We start from the raw sequence: 16,286 nt of genomic DNA, 5'->3' as shown, positions 1-16,286 counted from the left end.
CCACTCATTATGTCTGCAAGTATAACCATAATGAATTTTGCCTTAACAGCCTAAAATCGTAAACAACTTGTTATTGTATAAGAAACCGCTTATGCCGTAGTTTTGTATCAAGGATTTTGTTGACACTTTTCCTAGAACATTGTAACCCCCTCCAGCATATAGTTTTTGCTGAAATAACAATGTGTGACAATGACTCATAACAATAAGATATGTCATTGACGTATGTAAACTTGTGATATGTTCCTACGCACGTCATGGATTGCTTATAAAAGCTTATGCCTTTGAAACAATAAACTGAGAAGTAACTGAGAAAGAACCTTGCGTGTCTAAATTATTTACTTCTTCCGGACCGTCTGTGTTTCCATTCCAGCACAGCACACTAGATCGTGGCTGTTCCTCACCGGGAGGCTCTTGAACCAAGGGAGAGGGTCGCTTCCATAAGGCGGAAAGCGGGAAATTTTCATATGGTGTCAGAAGTGGGATTCAGTGCCATTGGGGTAAGTACGTGATATTATTTTGTCTGTATAAACTCCCGGTGTCCCTGAATCCAAAACTACCCAAATTTAGTTATACCTCCTGGTCAAGAGTTAAGATAGTCTTATATGAGTAAGGAGTCTCATATAGTGAGTGTCAGGCTTGTGCTCTCCTCACAAGCGCAGGGAAGAAAGGGAAGGACCCGTCAGCGAGGTGGGGAGGCCGCAGTGGATACGAAGGGAGTAAGTTGCCGCGCAGCTTGGGATCGGCGCACGTAGTCACATGACCACGCCGCGCGCATGAGAATGTGCAACGCGTCCGGTACCTACTCAGAGACATGAGTGATCCAGCTGCACGTGCGTGCACGCAGGCACCAACGCGAGGTTGTGGGAAGCCAACCCTTCAGCACGGGAGTCTGGAAACGGAAACCAGGAACATGGTACAAGAACATGGGCATGGAGTCCAGAGCACAAGGTAACATCCAGAGAAGGATTGCTTCTTGGAGAACGTCCAAACTTCTTAAAGGCATAGTGACAGAAACAGCAAGGTGCAGCGAAACTAAACATAACATAAGGGTTCTTAGTCTAATCCATTGGCCAAGGAATTATAAGCCTGCTACCACGTCAAGGTGAACCCTACTAAGCAGGTACCTACACTACCCGACGGTAAACTAACCTCAGTAGTATAAGACAAAACAGAGTATGGGGAGCAAGGGATAAGTAAAAGCACAGATGGAACAGATATTGACGAGCAGTATACTACAATTGGTATACCACAAGTTGGTATCTTTGTAGTGGGTGGTGCCCCTTCTGCAATGAGGTTCAGGGGGGGGGAATTTGTTAACAATAAATATCAATCAGTAGTATAAGAGAGACTGTCCCAGTCTTCCGGAATCCGCAGGAGATAAGTAAAGGTCCCAAGGAGGTCCAGGCAGGAACAGTATGCGATGAGTTCCAGCAGGCACCAGGGCAGGCAGCAAAAGACTAATAGCAGAGAGAAAGTCAAAGAGAGACTTACTTCCTGTCAGGAGGAAGAGGGCAGGGTTTGCCAGAAAGCAAGATGGCGTTGCTTGCTTCAGAATCCTTAAAGACACAGGATCTTGACTCGCAGCTAGAGGGCAGCGATCAGAAGTAAACAGGTAAGGAAGGGACACGCCGCAGGGGGCGTGTTCCGCGCATCGTTAAAGTACCCCCCTCTTAAGGATCGAACTCCGAGCGATCCAAAAGACTTAGGGGCAGCGATGCATAGGAAGGTAGGCTCGCAGCTAGAGGGCAGCGCCCGCCACACAGAGAATCAACAGGGAATCTTGACTCGCAGCTAGAGGGCGGCGCACGCCATACAGGGAGACATCAGGGAAACTAGGCAAGAGGGCAGCGCCCGCCACACAGAGAATCAACAGGGAATCTTGACTCGCAGCTAGAGGGCGGCGCACGCCATACAGGGAGACATCAGGAAAACTAGGCAAGAGGGCAGCGCCCGCCACACAGAGAATCAACAGGGAATCTTGACTCGCAGCTAGAGGGCAACGCATGCCATACAGAGAGACATCAGAGAAACTAGGCATGGGTAGAGAATACGCCACAAGGGGGAGTGAAGTTGACTCGCAGCTGGAGGGCGGCGCACGCCGTCACGTGTATGCGCCACGCGTGAGAGAATGCGTGACGCGACCGAGGGTGGCCGGGCTCCGTGGTACGAGTAGGGAACCGCGGGTGTGTGCATGCTCTATAAGGAGAGCGGGAACTGAGATGCAGCAGGTAAGGAGGGAACATGCCGCAGGGGGCGTGTTCCCCGATTCCTTACAGTATCCCCCCCTTCAGGATCGGACTCTGAACGATCCTTACTAGACTAGGGGGAACTAGGATTTCCCAATGATACAGGGGCACAGGAACCAGGAACAAGGAACATGGACACGAACATGGCATGGAACATGGGGAAAGGCGGGGCCACCTCTGTGGGTCCGTTTGTTAGGCCGAGCATAATATCACGCTTGTGCTCTCCTCACAAGCGCAGGAAAAGGGAAGGACCCGTTAGCGAGGTGGGGAGGCCGCAGGGGATACGAAGGGAGTAAGTTGCCGTGTAGCTTGGGATCGGCGCACGTAGTCACGTGACCGCGCCGCGCGCATGAGAATGCGCGACACGTCCGGAGGTGCAGTGCCTACTCAGAGACATGAGTGATCCAGCTGCATGTGCACGCATGCTCTGACAGCAGAGCGGGAGTGCGCACGTTCTCAGGCACCAACACGGGGGGTTGTTGGAAGCCAACGCTTCAGCACAGGAGTCTGGAAACGGAAACCAGGAACATGGTACAAGAACATGGGCATGGCATGGAGTCCAGAGCACAAGGTAACATCCAGAGAAGGATTGCTTCTTGGAGAACGTCCAGACTTCTTAAAGGCATAGTGACAGAAACAGCAAGGTGCAGCGAAACTAAACATAACATAAGGGTTCTTAGTCTAATCCATTGGCCAAGGAATTATAAGCCTGCTACCACGTCAAGGTGAACCCTACTAAGCAGGTACCTACACTACACGACGGTAAACTAACCTCAGTAGTATAAGAGTGACTGTCCCAGTCTTCCGGAATCCGCAGGAGGTAAGTAAAGGTCCCAAGGAGGTCCAGGCAGGAACAGTATGCGATGAGTACCAGCAGGCACCAGGGCAGGCAGCAAAAGACTAATAGCAGAGAGAAAGTCAAAGAGAGACTTACTTCCTGTCAGGAGGAAGAGGGCAGGGTTTGCCAGAAAGCAAGATGGCGTTGCTTGCTTCAGAATCCTTAAAGACACAGGATCTTGACTCGCAGCTAGAGGGCAGCGATCAGAAGTAAACAGGTAAGGAAGGGACACGCCGCAGGGGGCGTGTTCCGCGCATCGTTAAAGTACCCCCCTCTTAAGGATCGAACTCCGAGCGATCCAAAAGACTTAGGGGCAGCGATGCATAGGAAGGTAGGCTCGCAGCTAGAGGGCAGCGCCCGCCACACAGAGAATCAACAGGGAATCTTGACTCGCAGCTAGAGGGCGGCGCACGCCATACAGGGAGACATCAGGGAAACTAGGCAAGAGGGCAGCTAGAGGGCGGCGATCAGAAGTAAACAGGTAAGGAAGGGACATGCCGCAGGGGGCGTGTTCCGCGCATCGTTACAGTGAGTCCGGGTTAGAGTCCACCACTGAAATAATAAGAATAATAATAATAAAAACTATCTAGTGTGTCTGAGGAAACTATAGTTGTGTGTCTTAAAGTGCATAACGCTTGTATCAATTGCATGTAAATAACCAGTGTTCGACAAACCTATACATTTGCACGCCCCGGGCGAGTGGATTTAACATCGTGGCGAGGTCCTATTGGCCCAAGCAGCACACGTGTGGTACTAGGTGGCGAGTAGATTTTTTTGTTCGGCGAGTAGATTTTTTGGTGATTTGTCGACCACTGTTAACGCTGTGCTGCTTGTTAGAAATTGTTAAGATATAGGGTCCAATCTTAGCAGAAATGAAAAAAAAAAAGCAGGTTAAAAGTCCCGACTGATTTAAAAAAACAAAAAAAAAACAACAGAAGGTTAAAGTCCTGTCTGTATAATGGGCTGTCTATTGGGACCCTATATCACGGATATTTAGATAAGGTTATATTGTATTAAGATAAGTTTCCTTTATAAGCTAATCATGGGTAATAACAAGTAAAATGTTGTCCGGAAAAAAGCCAGACAAAATAATGTATAAGACTAACAATAACAATGCGTAATGTGTTAAAACTGTTAAGGAATGTGCTGCAGCCTGTGTCAAAATTGCAACTTTGAAGTGCTGCCTACTGAAATTTTTCACCACTCTCAAAATGCATATTTGCCGCCTGCCCCTACGGCACTGGGACAATTACCACCTCCATAGGTAGTCCCAATTTACCCCAGTAAACCCCTTAACCTTTCCCAGGTCACAGGCTCTGCGGCATTCTCCGATGAAGAAGTCGTTATGGCTTCACGGGGAACCCCAAAGAACAGTCTCCCTAGACCACTCCCTATTGACATGCCTGCCAGGCAGATCGGTACGGATGGGGAGGAGACAGACTCTAGGCAGGAATTAACCCCTGCCCGGGACCGTTCACGGGACAGGGAGATGTCAGAGGATGAATCAGAATCAGATATTGACACTGTGGCACAGGCATATGCAGTGGTCGACAAATCACCAAAAAAATCTACTCGCCCAACAAAAAAATCTACTCGCCACCTAGTACCAAACGTGTGATGCCTGGGCCAATAGGAGCTCGCCACGATGTTAAATCCACTCGCCCGGGGCGTGCAAATGTATAGGTTTGTCGAACACTGGCCATATGCAGGTCCGTCTACCAACACACAGGAAAACTTGGAGAATGTTGGCAGAACGAGTGGGGAATGCTGACTGAAGGAATAAAAATAGTGACAGAGATGGTTTTGTTTTTGTTAAAGTGTTATTAGTAGATGTTAGAAAGTCAGAGAGAGATAAAGGCAGAGAATATAATTTTTCCAATTTAATAACGGCTGCATTTACTTTTAACATAACGCAAGTGAATAAGGAAGAAACAGCAAGTGAATAAGGAAGAAACAGCAAGTGAATAAGGAGGTAAGAGCAAGTGAATATGCCGGTATTAATAATATAGGCATATGGAAGTAGAGACGAGCGCAAGACCACTTATAGTGGCGGCTTTTGTGGAAGGTTTACATGCAGAAATTGGGACGAGAGTAGAGGAAGTGTATTGGTTGAAAGCATAAAAGATTGTCAGAAATTGCTACTGTGGTAGAGAAAGCAAAGGAGCAGGGAAGCTAAGGCCTCGGTCCCGCTGCGCTTGTTGGCGCGGGCGGCCACACGCGAGTTCCCCACCAGCAGGGGAATCCTGCGGAGCCGGTCCCGGTCCCCCCTGGCGGCACAGCGCACTACACGCTGTGGCGCGTCAGCCGCTATGAGACACAAGAAAATGGTGATCCCTAGCGTTGACGCGTCACGTGGTGTGGCTGTGAGCCAATGGGGAGGGGAGGCTTCGGGAGGAGGAGAGGCTTCGGGGAGCGGGGAGGAGTGTGGAGTGAAAGCAGCGTGAGTGCGTGTCTGTGTGTATGTGTGAGTGCCTGTCTGTGTGTGTGTCTGTGTGCGTGCCTGTCTGTATGTGTGTGTGTGTGTCTGAGTGCGTGCGTGCCTGCCTCTGTCTGTGTGTGTGTGTGTATATGAGTGCCTGTGTGTGTGTGTGTGTGTGTATGAGTGTGTGTGTGTTGCTTACCATCAGCAGCTCCAGCCCGAGTCCGTGGAGGGAACGGGGGGAGAGTAGCGGGTCCCTCCGCTCAAGCCACGCCCCCCCTCCCTGTCAAACCTCCCACTCCCGCCCACCTCCCGCTCCGGCTCCCGCTCCCTACAGACCGCATATCGCGGTCTGTGTATGTCAGCGCCCCGCCTGTATGCAGCGCGGGAGCGCTGACTCTGGGAGCGGGGCCTTAGCCTAAGAAAGCAAAGGCTCTGGAAGAGAAATATAGGACCCAAGATGGGTCACATGATAGGGTTAAAAGAAAGGAAAGTAAGTGTTATAATTGTAAAGAGACAGGACATTTTGCCAGTAATTGCAGTGCAGCCCCTAAGATAGAGAATCAGAGAAACCAAGGTTACAAACCATCGATTCTCCCATTTATTCTCAGCAGATTGTTTTTGCCTAAACCAAGCAAGGTAGGAAAATTAGTTTTCCCCCCCAAAAATGTTTTGTTAGGTTGTAAGGTAAAATATGTTAAAAAGGGTTGTTTGATTGAGTAATTCCTGTGTGTTTCATGAATTTTACCTGAATGAATCCCCTGTGTGAGAGTTGAATCATGGTTACACCGACTTGTTACATGTATACAAAATTACCATCCAGGAACTTGCAAGTGTTTCTAAAATAAGAATATAATTAATTGCTCACGTTGAAGTCTAATTTTTAAAGGTGTACACCCCCACTACAATATAAACTAATCAACACTGGGCAAGGGAGAGTTTGACTGGTCATGGAGAGAAGGACAAAGAATGGGCATATGTGGAAAAATCATTTGATCTTTACCATTTTTATAATTAAGCCCGGTCACTGGTAAATTTGAAAGATTTATTCGTTCTGGCCAGACGATGAATTTTTAAAACCAGAAAGACATCCTTCTCCAACTTCTCCATTTCCATCTCAAGAAAAGAGAGAGAGAGAGAGAGAGAGAGAGAGAGAGAGAGAGAGAGAGAGAGAGAGAGAGAGAGAGAGAGAGAGAGAGAGAGAGAATCAGAATAGCAGCCCAGACAGCCCCCCTTCTCCAGTTTAAATTGTGCAGAGATACATTTCAGACACGAAAATTAACTGAAACTCTGTAGCTACAAATTAGGTTGAACTGTAGTTTAGGATATAATGATAAGAGAGGAAATTTTTATTAATTTAGTTGCAGAATGAAACTGTTTTGTTTTCTTATTATTAGAATGGGTGGGAAATGTTTTCTTATTATTTTTGTGAAGTTGGTTGGCTGTGTATGAGCATTTGTTAAGGCAGCATATGACTTATGGGAACAGTGTGGCATTTGCAGACAATATAATGTATTTGCAGTAATCTACAGATAGATCTTATTAGATAAGTTTTGCTTAAATTCTAATCCTGTCTATATGCGGACGCTAAGACAGCGGTAAGGAATTGTTACAGGAATTTATTCCTAGGTATAAATTATCTCCCTATGAAACACTTATGGGATGAATTATGACTATCAGTAGTTCAAAGGAACAAATTAGGGACCATGCTATGTGTAATAGAACAATTAGTAAGTACAGGCATACCCCGCATTAACGTACGCAATGGGACCGGAGCATGTATGTAAAGCGAAAATGTACTTAAAGTGAAGCACTACCTTTTTACACTTATTGATGCATTTACTGTACTGCAATCGTCGTATACGTGCATAACTGATGTAAATAACACATTTGTAACAGGCTCTATAGTCTCCCCGCTTGCGCACAGCTTCGGTACAGATAGGGAGCCGGTATTGCTGTTCAGGACGTGCTGACAGACGCATGCGTGAACTGCCGTTTGCCTATTGGGCGACATGTACTTACTCGCGAGTGTACTTAAAGTGAGTGTCCTTAAAGCGGGGTATGCCTGTATTGCATTCAACTAATACATTTTTGAGTCTCTCTAGGCAAAGGTCAAGGTTGAAAGTGCACCTACTCGAGACGGGGTTAATGGTCAAGCATTTCCTACGCAAGAACGTTCTTCATCCCAGATGAAAAGGCTCATTTAAAAGTACTACTCGCTACTATTGCAGCAATTAAAGTGGCAGAGGTCTCTTCCTGGATCCACGTGGCGCACATAAAGCTCATCCCAGCCTCACACACAGCCGCTGCCTACAGGGGAAATAAGTCTCCAGGCCGGGGACCGGTCTTATCCGAACATTTATTTTTCTTTCTTTTTTCAAGGACTTAATATTTTTATTCTTATAGTGTGTGTTTAAGTTAGAATTTTAAGATGTATGCCTTATTTGGGCCTGTGAAAGTATAACCCACAGAGAGATGACGAAATTGTAGTGGGATTGCTCTGCAGAGAGCCTTGTTAGCCGTTCTCATTTTCCTGTGGTCCTTATACATCGCAGATACCTATCACCATGTTCAAATTAACATATGGGCCCAATAGTAAGCCCACTAACTACATGTGTTTTACTCTATAACAAAGGAATTGCCCATAGGTAGACTCTGAAACAGGAGAGATGCACCTAATACACAAGGGTTAGAAAAAAAAAGTAGTCTATGGAAAGAACAAGTTTGGGCGAACTTATACCCAAAATGAAGGAGTTGGGTTACTGTATTACAGGTTACAGATGTACTAGATGTCCCAAATCATTCAACCATAGCCATTAACTCACTTAACCAAGAACAGGCTCAGATCAGACGAATGGCCCTACAGAAAAGAATGGCTCTAGACTATATTTTAGCCTCAAAAGGAGGTGTATGTATGCGTCCTAGTTAAAGAGCAATGTTGTGTGTTTATTCAAGTTTCAGGACCCACTGGGACTTGGTGGTTGGATTGATTCGCTTGGAGCGAAGCTAGCGAATGCTTTTGTATGTGTGTTTGTCCTACTCATCACTCTCTATGTATGTGTTATGTACAGCAAAACTTTGGTCCAGAAGTGCGTTGCACCCCCCACCGACGCTATGCCTCTTTTCAGTGATGAAGATTTCGGCAGTCCCCCAGAAGAAGAGACAGAAGAAGAAATCAACTGGACCGAGATAATGGCCAGAAAGGAATGAAGTTATGCACAAAAGGACCACTTCTTGGTCCAGCAAGACTATGACATGGTTAACTGTTCATTAAATAGACTGTCTCTAAAGGATAAGAGGGGACTGAGAAGATTGGATGGGAAGAAGGTGGGGAGGTCACTCAGGGGCGTGAGTCAACCACAAGGAAAGGATTAAAAGTTATTCATTTTGACCATAGCATCCATTTTGCTGTTTTGCCATTCTGAATGAATGCAGTATGAAAGATGTGTGATGTTTGTGCAGTCGCTCCTAGTAGAAATTAGCCCACACCAATTCTCAGAAATCCCTTAGCCGCCACAATGTGCTAGTCATAGAAGAGCAGTATGAATAGTAATTTTGTTAATCTTTAGAGAACAAAATGAGGGAATTGAAAGGGTTAAAATTACTAGTCTGTCCTCCATTTTGTCTGTTCTCAATTTTGTGAATTTATAAGATACAGCAATTTAAAAAAAAAAGCAGAAGCTTGCACCTTTTTATCTTAACTATTTCTAGGCGTGATCCCAAGAAGTTGTTTTCCCAAGCAGCAAATGGCCTTGAATTGTAACAAAAATGTAGTTCTGCTTCATGATTCACAAGAAAAAAACGAAAAAAAAAACCTTTGCTCATCTTTTACATATATTTTTGTTTAAACCAGCTTTGCAATAAATAGTAAATACTATTAGGGAAGGGTCAGATCAGTTTGATTGGACATTTGGACTAGGATCATGGCTATCGGAAAGAAATTGGTAATGGGTCTAGTAGTAGTAAGCATTTTTGTAGTGATATATGTTATAGTGTTTTTGTTGAAATATATATGTGCACAAGATTATGCAGCCTTATACAAAAAGAAAACCCCTTACCAGTAACACAAATGTACACTTTCCTACAGAGAAAAACTCCTGTGGCTGTGTACTCGTCTTTAGCTCCTGTGGATATCCTAGGATATGGCATATGATCAGCCTGGAACGCATTGTAAATTCCATCGCATGTCTCGTTAACAATCTTTGCCACTGTAGTTTTCCCCATCTTAAATGAGAATGCCAAACCCAGTAGAAAGAAATCGGTAACGGAGGTATATAAATAATGTGTTTAATCTATATGTACAACACCATGTCGTTGTATTGTAGTTTTTGACAAGTGCAAAACACTCAGCAAGTTTAATCACATCGAAAATGCAAACAGATAAAGGCATGCATGCATTCCATGACGTTAACTAAATAGCTTAGTTTATTAATAGATATCAATATCTTAATAACAGTAGCACCACTAACCGTAATGTCACCATGAGCCTTTCTTCAGCATGAATTATGCGACACAAATTAGTCTGCACCAAAATGTAATCAAATATCGCTTTTGAGATTTTCATGAACTCATAAAATTTACTGTCACTGTCCTGGAACAGGATTGTTAATTTCTCTGTATGTTTCCTGCTCTCAGGCTGCCGGCCCTCCCCAGCTAAATGTACCTGTTTTTCTTAACTCCCTAGAGAAATGTATAGGAATTCCAATATGTGTAGGGATGTAAATCATTAGACCTTTAGTCTTTTTCTTTTATTCATTTATTTTTAGTATTGTTATTATTATTTTTATTATCAATATTATTTTTGTTATTATTTTTTTAATTTTTTTTCTCCTATTATTATTATTATTATTATTATTTTAATTTAACTTTTTTCTTTTTTGTCCTTCATCATTCATGATGTGTATAGATTATATATATTATTATTATTATTATTTTAATTTAACTTTTTTCTTTTTTGTCCTTCATCATTCATGATGTGTATAGAAATATATATATACAGGCAATGCGGGGTGCATTAACGTATGCAATGGGACCGGAGCATGTATGTAAAGCGAAAATGTACTTAAAGTGAAGCACTACCTTTTCCCACTTATCGAGGCATGTACTGTACTGCAATTGTCATATACGTGCATAACTGATGTAAATAACGCATGTGTAACAGGCTCTATAGTCTCCCCGCTTGCGCACAGCTTCGGTACAGGTAGGGAGCTGGTATTGCTGTTCAGGACGTGCTGACAGGCGCATGCGCGAGCTGCTGTTTGCCTATTGGGCGATATGTACTTACTCGCGAGTGTACTTAAAGTGAGTGTCCTTAAAGCGGGGTATGCCTGTATATATATATATATATATCTATCTATCTATATTTCCTTCACTGTATAGAATTTAGTTAGGGGTTATTATATTGCAATTTATGAGGTTACCAATTGGTTTATTATTAGGTTGTGTGGTTAGCAGTGTAGGTCATCATTATTTGTATGAATTATTAGTGTTATGATATGTATATTGTATAGATTTCGGTCAGGGCACCTTTTAATATGTTTCTCCTTCTTATTATTTATTATGGTTCATGTCCAGCAGGTATTTACCCTATCACTGTTATGTATGTTTCGTTTTAACACTGATTGAATAGGTATAGTAGCCTATGATCTGATTATGAGAATGAACGAGTCCGATTGGTGCATTTGTTTAGATTTTCTGTATTTTAACTGGACGTCCATGTTGTCAATCATAACTCCTGACGAGGCGTCGTATGATGCGAAACGCGTAGAGGTGACGTCACACGCAGCAGAGAGGAAGCATCATTACGTTCCTCCTCCGGGCAGCTGTGTTTTTTTACTTCTCTGTGGTGTTTGAGCGCGAGGTGAAGGGGTTTTGAATTTTGAGCCGGACAATCTTTGCCACCGGAATATCTGGCAGTTCTTGGGACTCTGCATTTGTGTTGCTGTACACGCTCTCATCTACCCCTCCTGCAAGCTCCCTCAGTGATGTTTGGATAGATTGTGATCCTATTTTATGTACGTTTTACTTTATGTTTACAGTATTATAAATATTAATTACATTTAATTTTTACTAATAGTGTTTTTCTTTTCTCTTTTGCGCCCTGCTATATGTGTATATATATAACCTATTTTTCCCTGCTCTGAAGCAGCCAGAGCTGTGTATATTGCAACATAGTTGTTACAAGTAGTCCCCTTTTACACTGCCTCTAGTCAGTTGCCCTGGCAACCTCCCAATACTCACAGTTTGAGATTGGTTTAGTCCTCTGTCCTTGCCTTACCTGCATATTACTATGTCCCTTAGTGTGTTCCTGTCTGACAGGAAAGTGTGCTCTCTCTTTCCAACAAGCAGCCAAAGAGAGTAGACACTTCTTCCACTGCTCCCTCAGAAAGGAAATCCTTTTTACCTTCCCCTCAGAGAAGCACTCCCCATAGCAGGACACCTTCCTCTCATAGGTTATTCTCCTGACAAGAGAAATCTGCTAGCACAATCCTCATATAGAACTTTTATATTTCTGTTAACTCCCCCCAATAAAGTTGAAGAAACTAGAAGGACTTTGTGTGCTTCAAAAGGGGACGAGTTAAGCTACACGGACTTACTCACATGCTACATATGAGCGTGGGTCCAGAATAGTCATGCTTACGGAGTTCATGATACAAAGTGGCAAATTCACCAACTGTATGGCGCTGCCGATTTATTTAGTGGATGTTAGTTTCTCTCACATCAAATATAATTGTTTGTAAATAAGTACCCTTGGACAACAGCAGAGTAAATAGCGTTTTTGTAAATTGCGGGGTTTTTTTTCCTCAAAGAGAGCGCCATGTTGTTTCTGGGAACCAGATGTTTAGTGAAGTGACGTAACGGTATGATCGCGCTATCTCCCCCGCCCCCCCATTGTGCGCAGCTTAGCATACTATGCAGGACAAAAGTCGCTGAAGAAATGGGCGTGCGCGAAGTCACGCACGAGGTCGCGCACACACGCAAGGACTATGTACGTAACCTAAATTAATAGGAGGGGTGCAAGGGGAGAAGTATAGATACATAACAAAAATAGCAAAGAGAAAAGACGTCTCCTTGTTATGCGCTCAGTCCCTAAGGTAATGGGCTGTAGAACTGAAAAGTATACCCTAGAAGCCCTATAATGGAGCTAATTACAAATAAGCATTAGAGATTGATAAACAGCAGGACAGCTGGTAACCAGTCTTTGGGGACAAGTATATTGGAGGGATTAGAGATTTAAAATAAACTTCTAATGAAACTCATGATACAATGAATGGTGCTGTGATAACAGTGCAGGGGCGGGTAAGTTCCCCTTGTAAGTGACAATGACGAGTGAGAATGAAACACACAATATTAAAAGATCCAGTAGTACAGAGATCTAATTGTATGAGCTCTAATTGACTCCGTTTAGAACAGTGTCTCACCTTTGTACTCGGGTAGCACAGACTCTATATTCAGTGGGGGTGAAATGTCAGCAGACTGAATAATAAAGTGTAGCCAGAGATATTAGGGGTATCCCAGGTATACAGGTAGTTTCTATTTACTCACTATAGCCAGGGATATACTAACAGGCGGCTGGTCCCACCTCACACGTGTCCGAGGATGCACTCACTGAACGTTTGCTCAGGTGAGAAGCAATTTTACTACCTGTATACCTGGGATACCCCTAATATCTGTGGCTACACTTTATTATTCTGCCTGCTGACATTTCACCCCCACTGAATATAGTCTGTGCTACCCGAGTACAAAGGTGGGACACTGTTCTAAACAGATAAGGGAATAGGCACAAGGTTGATCTAAATATGAAAACAAATGCAGGATCTAATACAGGGGGCGCTCAACTCCAGTCCTCAAACCCCCCCAACAGGTCAGGTTTTCAGAATATCCCAGCTTCAGCACAAGTGGCTCAATCAGTCCCTGCTTCAGCCCAGGTGGCTCGATCAGTGTGGCTCAGTCTTCGACTGATTGAGCCACCTGTGCTTAAGCTGGGATATCCTGAAAACCTGACCTGTTGGGGGGAGGGGAGGGGGGGGTTGAGGACTGGAGTCGAGCACCCCATATCTAATAGGGTCAAAGGTTTCACAGCGGATGGGGGAATGGACAGAATAGGATGGATCAGTTGTTCTTATCGACTCTCAGTTTCCGTCTCTATATCCCATAATCCACAGGTTGTTAAAACATGTTTGGGTCTGTTTCCAAAGGCTCCCGGTTGCAAAACCAGAGCCATATTCCCCAAAGAAAAGAATCCAATTGAAAGCTATGGGAGTTTTTGCTTTGAGAAATATTTTGGCACAGACTTTGCCCCATTATTGAAGCCGGGAGACTTTTTCTAAATCACCCCCGAGTGTGAAAATAAGTAAATTCCTGTTTCCAAGGGGGAAAAAAAAAGAAGTAAATTCAAAACATTCCTGCATTCCCTCCCTAAATGTCTTTGGTCCTTTTTTAATAGGAGATAATCCCTGCTACCTGGGACAGAACATGGATCACAAATGGAAATGCACACCTATGCAAACAGGGAATCGCTGGGTGCTGAGTCCCGACAGGGCGGGCATCTGCCAATATCCACGTGCTTTGTCCCAGAGGAAGGCACACCAAACTTTCTAAGAAATGAAAGCGGCTTTCTTCTAATTTGTCAACGTTTCAGTGTTTTGAACACCTTCCTCAGGACAAAGAAAAACATTGTCGATAGAATCAGATGAAGCTTTCATTCCAATCTGATTATGTCACTGCCCTCACTTGAGTGGGAGAGCCAATAAACTAATCAAGAAGCAAAGGATTCTGGGAGAGAAAACAGCAGCCACAGTCTTCATGATCGAGCAGCCAATCCTTAAAACAGCAATGTTGTTATTAAACACCAGATCATGAAAACAAGTTGGCTTCTAATTGGCTGTTCTTTCATATGATTTATTTAGCTCAGTGTTGATTTTGCGTGGAATTACACCTAAAAATAGCATGCTCATTTCATTTTGAATGCAGTTTTTTGTTGCTACGCTGGATCCATAATCCTTTGTAAAGCGTGGATTGAAGTGACGCCCTTTTTTAATATCCTGCATAGCAAAGGCAAAAAACAAGCAAAAAGCAGATTGATTTCCCATACAGGTCTTCCATCTGTTTTAAATATCCTGGCTGTTGCGCTGATTTCACGGCGGCATGTACTGTAATTCCACATTTCAAACTAAAAAACCCACGCTCTCGTTGCCTCATTCTGTGAAAGGCAGAGTGAGCACGGTCTGTCCTTCCTCTCTGGACATGAGACACGGATCCGGGCAGGAGACACGGATCCGGGCATGAGACACGGATACGGGTATGAGACACGGATCCGGGCATGAGACACGGATCTGGGCAAAAGACACGGATCTGGGCATGAGACACGGATCTGGGCATGAAACACGGATCTGGGCAAAAGACACGGACCTGGGCATGAGACACAGATCTGGGCATGAGACACGGATCTGGGCATGAGACACGGATCTGGGCATGAGACACAGATCTGGGCATGAGACACGGATCTGGGCATGAGACATGGACCTGGGCATGAGACACAGATCTGGGCATGAGACACGGATCTGGGCATGAGACACGGATCTGGGCATGAAACACGGATCTGGGCAAAAGACACGGACCTGGGCATGTGACACAGATCTGGGCATGAGACACGGATCTGGGCATGAAACACGGATCTGGGCAAAAGACACGGATCTGGGCATGAGACACGGACCTGGGCATGAGACATGGATCTGGGCATGAGACACGGATCTGGGCATGAGACACGGATCTGGGCATGAGACACGGATCTGGGCATGAGACACGGATCTGGGCATGCCCACCCCTGGCCTAAGCTGTAGCTTATTTATTTTACGTGAAGGGCTGGCACTGAGGATGATGGGGTTAGTAACTCGAATCCTTTTTTGATCAAAATATGCAACTAAATGACTCTTTGTTATTAGACTTCGAATCCAAATGTAGATTCTCACAAACAAATGGCCAGCCAATATGGGGAGCACGGGGTTTGTGTATTTGTTTTCACAATGTAACTTCACCTATTTTGGTCCTGAGAGCTTTTATCCAAAGATGAAAATTGTATTTAATAAGAAATTTAAAAAAAAAAAAGACAAGAAGAAGTACTGTAGGATTCACCCATTCCCTGCTTAAGATACATCAGTAACTATCTAGGTCAGCGATGTCAACTCCGGTCCTCAAGGGCCAACAACAGGTCAGGTTTAAAGGAGATACCTGCTTCAGCACAGGTGGCTCAGTAGAAGACTGCACCACTGATTGAGCCACTTGTGCTGAAGCAGGGATATCCTTAAAGCCTGACCTGTTGGTGGCATTTGAGGACTGGAGTTCGCCACCCCTTGGGCTATTGAGTCATTGACTGAGCCACAGCTTGAGCGACCTGTGCTGAAGCAGGGATATCATTAAAACCTGACCGAAACCTGACCTGGGTAACTACCTCAATGGAATGCTACGTCTAAATGAAATGCCCCGAATAAAAAAGAATTTATAACAAAAAACAAAAAACCTGACCTGTTGGTGGCCCTTGAGGACTGGAGTTGGCCACCCCTTACCTAGATAACAGATTGTTAAATCTTTAGCGGGGGCTGCTGTGTATTGCAAAGGGTTATGTTTTAAGGACAACAGTCTCACGTCTTTGCCTGTATTATATGAATAATACTGTAGGCAGGAATACGGATCTCGTTATTAACTTTCTGTTAATCAGGAGTATGTATTCATTTGTTTGTCTAGCAGAAGAGAGTAATTAATGGCAAGAATATCAAAGTGTCAC

General features: G+C 44.3%; 1 long non-coding RNA gene across 1 annotated transcript; it reads left to right on the top strand.

The window, feature by feature from the left end:
• Positions 1–313: 313 nt before the first annotated feature.
• LOC142502432 (uncharacterized) lies at positions 314–9,215 on the top strand. Its single transcript, XR_012803758.1, has 2 exons — positions 314–497; positions 7,609–9,215. It is a non-coding gene; the product is annotated as an uncharacterized LOC142502432 (long non-coding RNA).
• The last annotated feature ends 7,071 nt before the right edge of the window (positions 9,216–16,286 follow it).

This window comes from Ascaphus truei, chromosome 9, assembly GCF_040206685.1.
Source record: "Ascaphus truei isolate aAscTru1 chromosome 9, aAscTru1.hap1, whole genome shotgun sequence".
In the NCBI taxonomy this organism is placed as follows: Eukaryota; Metazoa; Chordata; class Amphibia; order Anura; family Ascaphidae; genus Ascaphus; species Ascaphus truei.
The sequence above is the reverse complement of the archived record's forward strand: the minus strand, read 5'-3'. Positions and strand labels throughout refer to the sequence as shown.